The following is a 14,144-nucleotide window of genomic DNA, read 5'->3' as shown; positions in this document are numbered from 1 at the left end:
AGAGAGATAGAGAGGGCATGAGGGATTGAGGGAAAGAGAGAATGATAGAGAGGGCAGGAGGGATTGAGAGAGAGAGAGAGGGCAGGAGGGATTGAGGGAGAGAGATAGAGAGAGGGCAGGAGTGATTGAGGGAGAGAGAGGGGGAGATAGAGTGAGTGAGGGAGTCAGAGAGGGATAAGTGGGAGGGAGAGAAGGAGACAGAGAGGGATAGAGGGAGACAGAGGGATAAAGAGAGAGATAGGGATAGAGACAGAGGGATAGAGAGAGTGGGTAAAGGACAGAGAGTGTGAAGGAGAGATCTGGAGGAGAGAGGGGAGTGAGTGAGGGGAGTGCAGGCAGGGAGAGGGGGAACGGGACAGAGTGAGATCGGAGCGGAGCTGCTGTTGGAGGAAAGGAGCCGGAGATCTGCGGGTCCGGATGAAGTGTCCGGAGCAGCCGCAGGTGCAGCCGGTAAGAGAGCTCTGCCAGGCGCTATCTAAATGCAGTCCTCTGCCGGGTGAACTGAGGATGGAGGAGGTGGTAATCATTGCCCATTGATTGGATCTCCTGCTGCCCCTCGGCCCAGGCCAATGAGCACACTGTAATCATTGATAGCCTGGCTCATCCTCCTGAGCACATTAACCGCAGTGTCACCCCTTTGTGAACTGATTCTGGAAAAACACATCAAAAGGGTTTACGTCGGACAGACCATGGCTGGGATTTTTAAAAAGTACTAGTCTATAACAGCAATGATGATTCTTCACTAACTCCTGAGATCATCAAATAAGTTAAATATTGAATAAACTTACTCAAAAGTTCCCCAATTCCACTGCTTAATGGACTCAGTTTAACAAGCAACACTAACTAGGTCTCTACACTTTACCAGAAACCACTATTTATTCCAAAGCTTCTAATCAGAGAGAAACAAAATAACCTTCTGCAAGTTTAAACCAACAGTGTCACCCACAGGCTGCCAGGCAGATACTAACAACTTCACATTGATACTGGGCACGGGGCATTGGAGGGGGGGGGAGGTGGTGGGGCGTAAGGAGAAACCCCCTTCAACACCAGTCGGTCAATGAATTCCTTCCTGCTTCTCAGAGTCTTCTCTCTCTCCCTCAATCCCTCCTGCCCTCTCTATCACTCTCTCTATCTCTCAATCCCTCCTGCCCTCTCTCTCTCTCCCTCAATCTCTCCTGCCCTCTCTATCTCTCTCTCCCTCAATCCCTCCTGCCCTCTCTCTCTCTCCCTCAATCTCTCCTGCCCTCTCTATCTCTCTCTCCCTCAATCCCTCCTGCCCATCTATCTCTCTCTCCCAATCCCTTCTGACCTTCAATTTTCTTATTTGCAGGCCCTTACACTACGTACACAGGACACCTTACAAACTACTAGGTCCAACTTTCAGCCACTGCTTGGGAATGTAGTAACAGGAGTAGCCCATTGCAGGCTCCCTACCATTCAACAGTCACGGCTGATCTAACACTTCAATATCATTTACTCTTCATTTCTTACTTGTAACCCTGTATGTCACAGGAAATCAGAAATCTATCAATCTCGACCTGCAACACACTCAGGCACTGAGTTCCCACAGTCTGCTGAGTAAAATAAACTCCCCTCATCTTACACCTACATTGTTTCCCCTTTAGTTTTAAATTGGAACACCTGATTCTAGACCTCCCAATGAAGGGGAAACATTTTACCTACATCTAACCCATCTGTCCATTTAAGCATTTTGTAAATTCAATGAGATCATTTATAGAGTCATAGAAACGTACAGCATGGAAACAGACCCTTCGGTCAAACCCGTCCATGCCGAACACATATCCCAACCCAATCCAGTCCCACCTGCCAGCACCCGGCCCATATCCCTCCAAACCCTTCCTATTCATATACCCATCCAAATGCCTTTTAAATGTTGCAATTGTACCAGCCTCCACCACATCCTCTGGCAGCTCATTCCACACACGTACCACCCTCTGCGTGAACAAGTTTCCCCTTAAGTCTTTTAGATCTTTCCCCCCTCACCTTAAACCCTCTTGTCTCCCCCACACCAGGGAAAAGACTTTGTCTATTTATCCTATACATGCCCCGCATGACTTTATAAACCTTTATAAGGTCACCCCTCAGCCTCCGACGCTCCAGGGAAAACAGCCCCAGCCTGTTCAGCCTCTCCCTGTTGCTCAAATCCTCCAACCCTGGCAACATCCTTGTAAATCTTTTCTGAACCCTTTCAAGTTTCACAACATCTTTCCGATAGGAAGGAGACCAGAATTGCACGCAATATTCCAACAGTGGCCTAACCAATGTCCTGTACAGCCGCAACATGACCTCCCAACTCCTGTACTCAATACTCTGACCAATAAAGGAAAGCATACCAAACGCCTTCTTCACTATCCTATCTAGCTGCCCGAAACGTCGACTGTCCTGCTCCTCAGATGCTGCCTGACCCTGCCATGCTTTTCCAGTGCTACCCAATTCATCTGTTCACTACTTTTTCCAAGGACATAAAGAATACCTCGCCATGCTTTTGCTGAAATGTAGGTAGGGTCTGTACAGAGTTAAACATTTCCTTCCCGGACTTTACATCATGGTTAGGTTTCTCCTCTGCAGTGTACATTAGTACATGGCTGTTCCTTCAAAAAGAATTGATGAGGATGGCTGCATCATTTCAGGGCAATTAATTTGATACTTATTGTGAACTGTTTTGGTGACTGTGGTTCCTGCAATGTACAGATGATCAGGAAGTTTTTATACCTGGATCTAATTGTTCTCAGAGAACTGAACAGGTTGGAACTGGAAACAAGTTACAAAGGCACAGAGAGAGAGAGAGAGAGGCCAGAGATTATGGTGTTGATCTCTCCAGCAGGAGCTGACCTTTCTATTAAGTAACAAAATCCTCAATTTAAACTTGAAGAACAAGTTCCCCTTCCTGCTGCAGTTGCTGTGATGATAAATCAGGGACATTCTCCAAGTGAGTCAGTCACTGTCTATGTCTTACAAACCACGGAAGCCTCCAGAGAAAGACAACTGAACAGCAAGGGCTTGATCAGCTGATGGAGGATTATCACAACATCAATATCACAAAGGAATACATGAGGACTGCAGATGCTGGAGATCAGAGTCGAGAGTGTGGTGCTGGAAAAGCTCAGCAGGTCAGGCAGCATCCTAATCCAAATTGTGACGGTCTGAATGTAGTCCAGAACTCATGCAGGATCAGTTGGATCTGTAGGAGGTACTGAGGAACGAGATGAGGCTGTGGTAGCGAGATTGCTTCAGGACATGGCTGAAGAGCTTCAGAGCAGAGGAGATGACCTGGGGGGGTGGGGGGTACAGTGAGAGAGGGACTCACTGAGATCCTTGTAGAGAGAGGAGAACGTCTTCAGGGTAGGCATCCTTGGAAGAGGATTCACAGTCGGGTTGAAATCAATTTGGAGAAAGTGAGGACTGCAGATGCTGGAGATCAGAGTCGAGAGTGTGATGCTGGAAAAGCACAGCAGGTCAGGCAGCATCCGAGGATCAATATCAGGAAACAAAGATCACAGATCTGACTTTCCAGTTTTTCTACTTCCACCAGTAATGTATTTTCCTTATTCGTCTGTCTAAGTCTGTGTGTGTGTGTGTGTGTGTGTGTGTGCGCAACGCGCATGTGTGTGTGTGCAGGTGTGTGCCTGGGGAAGTTTATCAGGAGGTTAGAGTTTTAGTTAGGAGTGTTATATGCCAATAGTTCATCTGTTCACCTATTGATATAGACTAATACTTGTAAGAAATAGTATTGCTTGGTTAGTAAAGAAACGTGGTTCGTGCTTTCTACCCACCAAGTTCTTTGAGTCAGGTAAATTAAGAAACTGTGGGTACCTTAACAAACTTCAAAATTTGGTAAGATTCTAGAACAGTGCGGTTTGATTTATGGTGGGTACTCCCAATGAGTCATAACATCTAGAAAAGTGCCAATGTAACACCTTTAGAACACAGAACATTACAGTGCAGTACAGGCCCTTCGGCCTTCGATGTTGCACCAACCTGTAGAACCAATCTGAAGTCCATCTAACCCACACTATTCCATTCTCCTCCATATGTTGATGCAATGACCATTTAAATGCCCTTCAAAGTTGGCGAATCTACTACTGTTGCATGCAGTGCATTCTGTACCCCGCTACTCTCTGAGTAAAGAAACTACCTCTGACATCTGTCCTATATCTATTACCCCTCAATCTAAAGCTATGCCCCTCGTGCTCACTGTCACCATACTTAGAAAAAAGCTCTCCCTGTCCACCCTATCTAACCCTCTGATTATTTTATATGTCTCCATTAAGTCACCTCTCAACCTTCTTCTCTCCAACGAAAACAGCCTCAAGTCCCTCAGCCTTTCCTTGTAAGACCTTCCTTCCATACCAGGCAACATCCTAGTAAATCTCCTCAAACCCCTTCCAAAGCTTCCACATCCTTCCTATAATGTGGTGACCAGAACCGTACACAATACTTCAAGTGTGGCTGCTTTATTCGAAAGGGGAGGAAGACAAAAAAAAGCTAACTATTAGCCAGTTAGCTTAACATCTGATTACTGTGGAAATGTTAGGAAATGTTAAAAGATTTAATAACAGGGCATTCATAAATACATAATATGATCAAGCAGAGTCAGCATGGCTTCATGGTGGGAGTTCATACCTGACACATTTAATACAGTTCTTTGAGGAGGATAGATAAAGGGGATCCAATAGATTTTATATATTTGGATTTGTGAAAGGCATTGGATAAGGTACCACACAATAGACTCCTTAATAAGAAACAAAGACATGGTGTCGGAAGGAGTACATTAGCATGGATAAAGAATTGGCTAGTAGAAAGGGAGTTGATGACCTCACAGTTTTATCGCTAGACTATTAATCCAGAGACCCAGGTGATATTCTAGGGACTTGAGTCCCCACCATGGCAGATGATGGAATTTGAATTCATTGAAAATCTGCATTAAGGGTCTAATGATGACCGTGAAATCATTGCTGATTGCCAGGAAAAAGCCACTAACATCCTTCAGGGAGGGACAGCGTCTTACTCAGTCTGGCCTACATGTGACCCCAGACTAATAGTAATGCTGTTGTTGCTTAAATGCCCTGGGCAGTAAATACTAGCTTCACCAGCAACATCCATGTCCCATGGATTCATGAAGGCTAGGTCATGCCTGACAAACCTCATAACTTTTTGGACAGAGGTAAGTTGTTGAATGTTGTTTATATTGACGTTTAGAAGGCTTTTGATAAAGTCCCATACAAGAGACTGTGAGCTAAGGTGAAGCCATGGACTTGAGGACAATTTACTGACATGGATAGGAAATTGGTTATGTAGTAGAAAACACAGACTTGGAATAATGGGAATGTATTCAAATTGGCAGCAAGTGATTAGTGGTATCCCACAGGGATCTGTGTTGGGGCCTCAATTATTCACAATATTCATTAAACGCTTGAATGATCGCATTAACAGTCAAATATCCAAATTTGTTGACAACACAAAATTGGGCAGTGTTGATGACAGCAGAAAATTTCACCAGGTTATTGATCAATTAGGTGAATGGGCAAAGCTGTGGCAGATGGATTGTAATAGAAGCCAGTGTGAGGTTATCAGTTTTGGAGTGAAAGGGTAGATATGGGCATTTTTTAATAGGCACAAAGTTAAATATAGTGGATGTTCAATGAGATTTGGGTATTTGGCGCATAGCTCTTTATAATGCCACAAACAGGTGCAGTAAACAGACTAGTGGAATGTTGGCTTTTGTATCTAAAGGGCTGGAGTATAAGGATGACGACTTCATCCTGCAGTTATACAAAACCCCAGTTAGACCCCAGTCCGAGTACTGTGAGCAGACCTGGGCACCACACCTCAGGAAGGGCGTTTTGACTCTGAGGGAAGTTCAATACAGGTTTACAGGAATAATACCTGGGGTCCATAATTATTTTCAACATATTAATGACTTGGATGAGGAAAGTGAAGGTACTGTCACCAGGTTTGTGGGTGACGTAAAAGTAGGTGGAAGGCAAGTGGTGAAGATGATAAAAAGAATTTTCAGAATAATATAGACAGGTTAAACCAGTCAGCGTGAACTTGTCAGAAGGAATAAAATGTGGGAATATGTGAGGGAGGGGAGATAACCAGAGCTGAAATCCCAGTGAGTCAGTAACAAGAGTCTGGAATTAAGAATCTAACCATGACCATTAAACTTTTCAATTGTTGCAAAATCCCAAGTGGTTCTCTAATGTCCTTCAGGGAGGGAATCTGCCATCCTTACCCAGTCTGACGTACACATGATTCTAGACCCACAGCAATATGGTTGCCCTCTGGGAAATAAATGAATTTTTTTTAAAAATCAAGGTTGGTGTAGACAGATTTTTAATCAGGAAGGGAGTCAGGAGTCTAGATGGGCTGAATAGGAGAAAGTGAGGAACACCCCAGATGCTGGATATCAGAGTCGAAGAGCGTGGCGCTGGAAAAGCACAGCCGGTCAAGCAGTGGGCTTATGCCTGAAACATCGATTCACCTGCTCCTTAGATGCTGCCTGTTGGACTGAATGACCTACTTCTGGTCTGATGTTGTATGGTCTTACTTACCCAGAGTATCAAGTTTCTCTTGTATTTCTACCAAACCCAAATACTGTACAAGTCCTTTAATAGTTTCTATTTTCTTAGCTTAGTTTATACTGGTTCAGTAGTTAGCACTGTTGCCTCACAGCGACAGGAACTCTCAGGCACCTACAGTACAGTTTGCACATTCTGCCCATGTCTGTGTGGGTTTCCTCTGGGTGTTCCAGTTTCCTCCCACAGCCCAACAATGTGTAGGGCAGATGGAGTAGCCATGGGAAATGTAGGGTTACGACGAGAGTCATAGAGATGTACAGCATGGAAACAGACCTTCAGTTCAATCCGACCAGACATCCTAAATTAATCTAGTCCCATTTATCAGCATTTGACCCATATCCCTCCAAACCCTTCCCATTCATATACCCATCCAGATGTCTTATAAATGCTTTAATTGTACCAGCCTCCACCACTTCCTCTGGCAGCTCATTCCATACATGTTCCACCCTCTGCGTGAAAAAGTTGCCCCTTAGGTCCCTTTTAAATCTTTCCCCTCTAACCCTCTAGTTCTGGACTCCCCCACCCCGGGGAAAAGACCTTGTCTATTTACCCTATCCATGCCCCTCCTGATTTTATAAACCTCTAAATGGTCACCCCTCAGCCTCCAACACTCCAGGGAACCTTCTAAACCTGGCAACATCTTTGCCAATATTTTCTGAATCCTTTTAAGTTTCACAACATCCTTCCTAAAGCAGGAAATCCAGAATTGCCAGGGTTAATGGTAGGGTTCTTAGTCAGGTGGAGGAACAGAGGGATCTTGGGGTCTATGTTCATAGATCTTTGAAAGTTGCCACTCAGGTGGATAGAGTTTGTAAGAAGGCCTATGGTGTATTATCGTTCATTAGCAGAGGGATTGAATTCAAGAGTCGCGAGGTGATGTTGCAGCTGTACAGGACTTTGGTTAGGCCACAGTTGGAGTACTGTGTGCAGTTCTGGTCGCCTCACTTTAGGAAAGATGTGGAAGCTTTGGAGAGGGTGCAGAGAAGATTTACCAGGATGTTGCCTGGAATGGAGAATAGGTCGTATGAGGACAGGTTGAGAGTTCTCGGCCTTTTCTCGTTGGAACGGCGAAGGATGAGGGGTGACTTGATAGAGGTTTATAAGATGATCAGAGGAATAGATAGAGTAGACAGTCAGAAACTTTTTCCCCAGGTACAACAGAGTATTACAAGGGGACATAAATTTAAGGTGAAGGGTGGAAGGTATAGGGGAGATGTCAGGGGTGGGTTCTTTACCCAGAGAGTGGTGGGGGCATGGAATGCGCTGCCCGTGGGAGTGGTAGAGTCAGAATCATTGGCGACCCTTAAGCGGCATTTGGATAGGTACATGGATGGGTGCTTAATCTAGGATAGAAGTTCAGCACAACATCGTGGGCCGAAGGGCCTGTTCTGTGCTGTATTGTTCTATGTTCTATTCCAGAATTGGCCTAACCAATACCCTGTACAGGCACAACATGACCTCCCAACTCCGATACTCAATGCACTGACCAATAAATACCAAATGCTTTCACTATTCTATCTACCTGCAACTCTATTTTAGACCATAGAACAATACAGCGCAGAACAGGCCCTTCGGCCATCGATGTTGCACTGACCTGTGAACTATTCTCAGCTCGTCCCCCTACACTATCCCAAAATCATCCATGTGCTTATCTAAGGATTGTTTAAATCTCCCTAATGTGGCTGAGTTAACTACATTAGCAGGTAGGGCATTCCACGCCCTTGCCACTCTCTGTATAAAGAGCCTGCCTCTGACATCTGCCTTAAATCTCTCACCCCTCAATTTGTAGTTATTTCCCCTCGTACACGCTGACATCATCATCCTAGGAATAAGTCTTTCACTGTCTACCCTATCTAATCCTCTGACCATCTTGTATGTCTCTATCAAATCCCCTCTTAGCTTTCTTCTTTCCAATGAGGACAGACCCAAGTCTCTCAGCCTTTCCTCATAAGACCTTCCCTCCAGACCAGGCAACATCCTGGTCAATCTTCTCTGCACCTTTTCTAATGCTTCCACATCCTTCCTGTAATGGGGCGACCAGAACTGTACACAATATTCCAAACGCAGCTGCACTAGTGTTTTGTATAGTTGCAGCACGATATTGCGGCTCCGGAACTCAATCCCTCTACCAATAAAACCTAACACACCGTATGCCTTCTTAACAGCACTATCCACCTGGGTGGGAACTTTCAGGGATCTATGTACATGGACTCCAAGATCCCTCTGTACATCCACACTACCAAGAATCTTTCCATTGACCCAGTACTTTGCCTGCCTGTTATTCTTCCCAAAGTGCATCACCTCACATTTAGCTGCATTTAACTCCATTTGCCAACCCTCAGCCCAAGTTCCCAGTTTATCAAAGTTCCCCTGCAACCTGTTATTTTCAAATAACTATGCACCTCCACTCCAAGGTCTCTTTGTTCAGCAACACTCCCCAGGTCCTCAGTGTATAAGCCCTTGAGATAAAAAGTCAGCCGTGATCATACTGAATGGCAGCAGATTTGTCGGGCTGAATGGCCTGGGTAGGATGGTTCTGGGTGGGGTGCTCTTCAGAGGGTTGGTGTGGACTCAGTGGGCTGAATGGCCTGTTTCCACACTGTAGGAATTCTATGAAAAACTCTGACTTTACTTGTCGATTTAAACAACTTGGCTTTTGTAATTTCTTGCAAGTTGATTGGTACAACTCTGCCACCTGCAGGTAATCTCTAGCAGTTACCACTGCCATTTCTCAGTTACAGTACAGAACTTTTAGTTTTTACTTTAATTAGAGTCCTGCAGTCATAGGGATGTACAGCATGAAACAGACCCTTCGGTCCAACTCATCTTTGCCAACCAGATATCCTAAATTAATCTAGTCCCATTTGCCAGGATTTAGATTTTTAAATTAGATTAGCTTCCCTACAGTGTGGAAACAGGCCCTTCGGCCCAACAAGTCCACACCGACCTTCCAAGGAGTAACCCACCCAAGTCTTGTTTCCTTTTGACTAATGCACCTAACACTATGGGCAAGTTAGCATGGCCAATTCACCCTCACCTGCACACCTTTAGATTGTGGGAGAAAGGCAGAGGAAACCCACTCAGACACGAGGAGAATGTGTAAACTCCACATAGACAGTCACCTGAGGGTGGAATTGAACCTGGGACCCTAGGGCTGTGAGGCAGCAGTGCTAACCACTGAGCCACCATGCCGCCCAGTTGGCCCATAGCCCTCTAAATGCTTCTTATTCATATCCCCATCCAGATGCCTTTTAAATGTTGTAATTGTATCAGCCTCCACCACTTCCACTGGCAGCTCATTCCATACACGTACCACCTCCTGCGTGAAAATGTTGTCCCTTGAGTCCCTTTTAAATCTTTCCCTTCTCACATTAAACCTATGCCCTGTAGACATAGACTCCCCCACCCCATGGTATTAGACCATAAGACAGGGGTGGGGAACCTGCAGCCGTAAGGTCTTTTGACTGAATCCAAATTTTGCAGAACAAATCTTTTATTTTTTATTAATATGCTTTTTTTTGTCCTTTATTATTTTTATTTTAATCTTAAAATGATTGTATTTAAAATACCAGTGAAAGAAAATTCAATGAAATAATCCTTGCAGACTGACCGCCACAATTAAAAAATTGGTAAGTAATAAGGGCTATTTTGGTACCTGCTATCCTCATGATTTAGTTATAATGAGACTCTAGAATGTACGTTATCTTCCCCCCCCGACTGGCGCCACTACCGCCCAAGGCTGGTTGGCGAGAGCCTGTGGGTCTCCAGTACGCCAGTGTTTATCAACTTATGACAACAGTGCACGTGGCTTTCCAATAGAATACACATGCCTTCGGCAACATGCACAAAAAATGCTTTCTTGCTTTTCAACCACTTATTGCTGCGAATCTACATCCTCCTACTTAACCAAAATCAAGACGTCCTTAAGGTCACAAATGACGGATACCCATCTAGAGGATCAGCTAAACCTGCAGACCTCCACGCGGCAACCAAATATTCAAATACTTTCCTACAAAAAACAGTCACAACAAAGTCATTAAAAGGTTAATTAATTTTAGAGTTAACTTTTTTTTTCTTTTTAGTTAGTACATAGTAGTTAGATTTTTTACAAAATAATGTGAATTTTGAAGAATATATAATTGAAATTTCTTGGATGTGGCCTTATTAGATTACAACTAACATAATGCGGCCTTCTGATATGAAAAGGTACCCCACCTCTGCCATTAGATATAGGAGCAGAAATTAGGCAATTCAGCCCATCAACTCTGCTCCGCCATTCAATCATGGCTGATACGTTTATCCACCCTATTCTCCCGCTTTCTCCCCATAATCCTTGAACCCCTTGACAATCAAAATCTATCTGTCTCAGTCTTAAAATTTACTCAATGACCTGCCCTCCACAGACTTCTGTGGCAATGAATTCCATGGATTCACTACTCTCTGGCTGAAGATATTTCTCCTTACCTCAATTCTACAAGGTCTTCCCTTTATTCTCAGCTGTGCCCTCAGGTCCTCGTCTCTCCTACCAATGGAAACATCTTCCCAATATCCAGTCTGTTCAGGCCATTCAGTGATCTGTATGTTTCAATGAGATCCCCCCAATCCTTCTAAATTCTATCGAGTGTAGATCCAGAGTCCTCAAATGTTTCTCATGTGTTAAGCTTTTCATTCCTGGGACCATTCTCGTGAACCTCCTCTGAACATGCTCGAGGGCCAGTACATCCTTCCTGAGATATGGGGCCCAAAACTCCACACAATACTTCAAATGTGGCCTGACCAGAGTCTTAAAGAGCCTCAGTAGTACATCTCTGCTTTATATTCAAGTCCTGTCAAAATAAATGCCATCATTGCATTTGCTTTCCTAACTACTGACTCAACCTGCAAGTCTACCTTGAGAGAATCCTGGACTAGAAGACCTTGTGTATTTACCTTATCTATGCCCCTCATGATTTTATAAACCTCTGTGAGGCCACCCATCAGCCTCTGATGCTCCCTGGAGCAGAGAAACTACACCATGTTCTTTGCAGCCTTCGACATGTCATCGATGACGATGAAGATCTCGCTAAGATCATACGTCTCCAATTCAAGCAGACCATCGTTCACTGCCTTCAGTACAGTATTGACCACAGCCCTACATAACCTTGCCATGCCAACCTCAGCAAGACATGTCAGATCATTGACATGGATACAACCATACACGTGGGCACACTACCCACCACAATCACTGTAGATACTCATGTGACTTGGCCAACGCTGTCTACCTCATACACTGCAGGCAAGGATGCCCCGAGGCATGGTATATTGGTGAGACTGAGCAGACGCCATGACAATAGTTGAATGGACACAGCACAACAATCACCAGACAGGAATGTTCCCTCCCAGTTCGGGAACATTTCAGTGATCAAGGATATTCAGCCTCTGATCTTCGGGTAAGCGTTCTCCAAGGCAGCCTTCGAGATACACAACAACACAGAAGGGCTGAGCAGAAACTGAGAGCCAAGTTCCATACCCCTGAATGTGGCCTTAACTGCGATCTTGGGTTCATGTCATGTATATGTGACCCCCACCCCCCGTACTGTACTGTATCTGTAACATCTTCCTCACTGTCCTGTTTTAACACCATCACCTTGATAAATTGTTATGATCTCTCTACCTTAACTAGTTGTACACTTTGGATTACTTGTTATTTTGGTTAGACTCTCGGCATGCGACCTTTATACCTAACATGTTATTCCAGCCCTTTGGTTTGTTTCCAGTACCACTTAATTGTTAATTTTTTTGTAATTATCTCTTTGCCTCAATCGGATTATAGATCATCCCTTCACTTGTTATTCAGCTGCTGACACTTTACTCACACCATCTGGCACTTTTGATCACCTGCGGAGACTTATTATTCGGCCTGTTGTCACCTCACTCATACCATTTGTACTATCTTTCGATCTCTCTGCCTATACATTCTGTGTCTGTGTGCTTCCCTTCACTTCTCCTGACAAAGGGGCAGCGCTCCGAAAGCTTGAGATTCCAAATAAACCTGGTGGACTATAACCTGGTGTTGTCTGACTTCTGACCTTGCCTATCCCAGTCCAACATCAGCACTTCCACATCCTGACTGCCAGAACAAGGTTAAAGAAACACTGACCGGGTTTTTACACTTAACAAAAAAACTACTAATTAGAGGTATATCAGTCCAAACCACAGAAAAATAAAATTTGAATCACCGGTTTTATATCTCTGCTAGTTTAAGCTCTATCCCCTTCCTAATCCCCTGCATATATACCTGTAGACAGCTATTATGTTATGGGAGACAAAATACAGGGAAAACAGTTCAGCCAGAGCAGTCTATAGGATTAAATCAAGTTCCCTTTTGCTTCTTCCAAGTTCTTCCGATCTCCTTATCATCAGATCCATTCAGTACCACCCGCTGACACAAGCGGACACACAGTCAGACACACACAGACACACTAACACAGACAGAAATGTAGATCCTTTTTCTCTCTCAAGGAAAATATAGTTTAAAATAGTGAACTTTTACAAACTTTTATAAAGACATGAACTGTTTTGAAGTCCTGTGACTGGCTGGTCTTGAACACTGATCGTGTAGATGTGACAAAGTGGGATGTTTCAGTGAGTGAAAACTGGGTGCAGGTTTGCTCGCTCAACTGGAAGGTTTGTTTTCAGACATTTCGTCACCATACTAAGTGACATCGTCAGTGAGCCTCCGAATGAAGCACGGTGGTGTGACCCGCTTTCTATTTATGTGTAGGTTTCCTTGGGACGGTGACATCATTTCCTGTGGTGGTGTCATTTCTTGTGGTGACATCATTTCCTGTTCTTTTTCTCGGGGGTGGTAAAGGGATCCAAGTCAATGTGTTTGTTGATAGAGTTCCGGTTGGAATGCCATGCTTCTAAGAATTATCATGCGTGTCTCTGTTTGGATTGTCCAAGGGTGGATTTGTTGTCCCAGTCGAAGTGGTGTCCTTCCTCATCTGTATGTGAGGATACTAGTGAGAGTGAATGAAAATGCTGCAGTTTTATAATGGAGTCTCCAAGAGAGGAACTGACTGCAGCTCGTGAAGTTAGTGATCTGTTATTGGGAGATTGCTGGGATTCTATTGTTCAGTTTGAAAAGGAACAGAGTTGGGCATCTTAGGATGGCAGTGTCTCTTGAACTTCGTGTTGAAATTCCCTGCTCTTTTTGTTGGTGTTGAGTTTCTTTGTAGACATCACTTTGAGAAAAGATAAGGAGACCAATATTCCACTTTACCCTGTGGTTTCTCAGAGACTCTTTTCTGAAGGTGGAATTGGGCAGAGAGTAATCTGGACAGGCATTCTCCCTGGGGGTTCAGACAATCTCCACCACTATTTCGGAATCACCCATTCAGGAATACAATTTGGATGGTCTCGGGATCTTGGTATTAACACTTCTTCATCTGGGATTATCTTTTTAAGACAGTGTCACAGTTTCTGTATACACAGTTCAACATCATTTTAAGAAGTCAGTTCTAGGAGATTCCACACTGGACACAGACCATGTTTCAATGT

The 14,144-nt window shown here is 44.3% G+C and overlaps 1 protein-coding gene across 1 annotated transcript in view; it reads left to right on the top strand.

Moving 5' to 3' along the window:
• Positions 1–265: 265 nt before the first annotated feature.
• The window catches only part of LOC140476035 (uncharacterized), a 34,228-nt gene continuing 20,349 nt past the window's right edge, over positions 266–14,144 (top strand). Inside the window, exon 1 of the mRNA XM_072567965.1 lies at positions 266–450. The gene's annotated coding sequence lies outside the window, so the exon portion shown is untranslated. The remainder of the gene's footprint in view (positions 451–14,144) is intronic.

Source organism: Chiloscyllium punctatum, chromosome 4 (assembly GCF_047496795.1).
Source record: "Chiloscyllium punctatum isolate Juve2018m chromosome 4, sChiPun1.3, whole genome shotgun sequence".
In the NCBI taxonomy this organism is placed as follows: domain Eukaryota; kingdom Metazoa; phylum Chordata; class Chondrichthyes; order Orectolobiformes; family Hemiscylliidae; genus Chiloscyllium; species Chiloscyllium punctatum.
The sequence above is the reverse complement of the archived record's forward strand: the minus strand, read 5'-3'. Positions and strand labels throughout refer to the sequence as shown.